The sequence below is a fragment of the Budorcas taxicolor genome, chromosome X, assembly GCF_023091745.1.
Source record: "Budorcas taxicolor isolate Tak-1 chromosome X, Takin1.1, whole genome shotgun sequence".
Lineage (NCBI taxonomy): Eukaryota > Metazoa > Chordata > Mammalia > Artiodactyla > Bovidae > Budorcas > Budorcas taxicolor.
Genome location: NC_068935.1, coordinates 84,121,629 through 84,124,158, shown reverse-complemented (window position 1 = coordinate 84,124,158; position 2,530 = coordinate 84,121,629). Strand labels below are relative to the sequence as shown.

At 48.6% G+C, this 2,530-nt stretch overlaps 1 pseudogene; it reads left to right on the top strand.

Moving 5' to 3' along the window:
• Positions 1 to 607: 607 nt before the first annotated feature.
• LOC128070352 (Krueppel-like factor 4) lies at positions 608 to 2,000 on the top strand (annotated as a pseudogene).
• The last annotated feature ends 530 nt before the right edge of the window (positions 2,001 to 2,530 follow it).

Here is a 2,530-nt window from a genome sequence, read left to right as displayed (position 1 = left end):
CCTAGAATGAAAAGGACATCTTTTTTGGGTGTTAGTTCTACAAGGTCTTGTAGGTCTTCATAAAACCGTTCAACATCAGCTTCTTCAGCATTACTGGTTGGGGCATAGACTTGGCTAACTATGGTATTGAATGGTTTGCCTTGGAGATGAACAGAGATCATTCTGTCGTTTTTGAGATTGCATCCAAGTACTGCATTTCAGACTGTTTTGTTGACCATGATGGCTACTCCATTTCTTCTGAGGGATTCCTGCCCACAGTAGTAGATGTAATGGTCATCTGAGTTAAATTCACCCATTCCAGTCCATTTTAGTTTGCTGATTCCTAGAAAGTCGACGTTCACCCAAAGGGAACTCATGTACACCTGTGGTGGGTTCATGTTGATGTATGGCAAAACCAATACAGTATTGTAAAGTAAAATAAAGTAAAATAAATAAAATTAAAAAAAATAAAAATGCTTTTATATTTAATCCAAAGAAGAAGGATCTTAGGCAATTGGGGGTTTTTGGTTTTGGCTTCATTTCTAAGTCTTCTTTTCCTCTTTGTTCACTTTGGGGTTCAGGTACCACCCTGCTTCAGACTTCCAAGGCTTTTGGGGACCCCACATTAATGAGGCAGCGACTTGGTGAGTCTGACATGGCTTTCAGTGACACGCTGTTCCCATCCTTCTCTACATTCAAGTCCAGCCCAGCGGGAAATGAGAAGCCACTGCGTCCAGCAGGTGCCCCAAATAGCCACTGATGGCAGGAGCTCTCCTACGTGAACTGACTTCCCCTGGTGCTTCTTGGCCTCCCCTACTACCTGGCGGCAGTGACTGTGGCCACCAGTCTGGAGAGTGGCAGAATCAGTGGGGCTTGTGGCAGCAGCAATGTGGCTCTCCTACCCTGGAGGGAGATGGAATAGTTCGGTGATTTCCAGGACCTGGACTTTATCCTTTCCAACTCGCTGTCCCATCAGGAGTCAGTGGCCACCACGGTGTCCTCATCAGCATCATCCTTGTCCTTCCCAATGAGTAGCAGTTCTGCCAGTTCTCCCTCCACCTGCAGCTTCAGCTATCGAATTAGGACAGGTATGGCGCCAGGCAGCTCCAGTGGCAGCCTCCTCTATGGTGGTGAGTCTGCACCCCCTCCAACACTCCCTTCAGCCTGGCAAACATCAGCGACATGAGCCTCTCTGGCAGTGAGCTCCCACAGCCCAAATTGGACCCAGTGTACATTCCGCCACAACAGCTGTAGTCCCCAGGTTGGCAGATTGATGGGCAAGTTTGTGTTGAAGGCATCACTGAGTGTTCCTGGCAGTGAGTAAGGCAGCCCATTGGTCATCAGTGTTAGCAAAAGCAGCCCGGATGGCAGCCACCTGGTGGTGGTGGTGGCGCCCTATGGCAGTGGGCCACTGTGCAGTTGCCCTAAGTTCAAGCTTGGACCCCCTCTCAGCAATGGCCACCAGTCTCATGTACATGACTTTCCCCTGGGGTGGCAGCTCCCCAGCAGGACTACTCTGACACTGGGTGCCCAGGAGCTGCTGAGCAGCAGAGACTGTCATCCTATTCTGTGGCTCCCTTCCCCACTCACACCCCAGGCTTCCATCCCCACCCTCGGCCCAACCACCCTTCCTTTCTGCCTGACAAGATGCATCCACAAGTCCCACTGCTCCATTACCAAGGACTCATACCACCCAGTTCCTGCATGCTGGAAGAGTCCAAGCCAAAGAAGGGGAGAAGGTTGTGGCCCCAGAAAACTATGGCCACTCACACTTGTGATTACAGAGGCTACAGCAAAACCTACATGAAGAGTTTTCATCTCAAGGCACACCTCCACACCCACACAGGTAATGTACCTTACCACTGTAACTGGGATGGCTGTGGGTGGAAGTTTGTTTACTCAGATGAACTGACCAGGCACTACTGCAAACACACCTGGCATGACCCCTTCCAGTGCCAGTATGGGGCGGGGCATTCTCAAGGTCAGACTACCTCACTTTACACATGAAGAGGCACTTTTAAATCCCCAAACAGTGGATGTGACCTGCACTGCCAGAAGAGAATTCAGTGTTTTTAACCTTTCATATTGTCTTCCTGGTGAGGAGAGGAACCCAGCTGGAAAGCACTATAATCGTGGTCAAGTTCCCAACCAGTCAACTTGTGAGTGGATAATCAGGAGACAGTAGGAAACCAAAAGACAAACAAACAAGCAAAACAAACAAAAAACAAAACATTAAAAAACAGATGGGGTCTGTGGCTGGATCTTCTATCATTCCAATTCTAAATCCAACTTGCATACATATTCCTGGACTTATGAATGCCAAAGAGGTGACTGGAAGTTGTGGATATCAGGGTATAAATTAGATCTGAGAGTTGAGGGGAGGGAAGACCAGAATCCACTGAATTGGTTCAAGTTGGTGATGGACAGGGAGGCCTGGCGTGCTGTGATTCATGGGGTTGCAAAGAGTCGGACACGACTGAGCGACTGAACTGAACTGAACTGAATATAAGAAAAAACATCATCTTGTGTTCTCCTTGCATTCTAAAAGCCA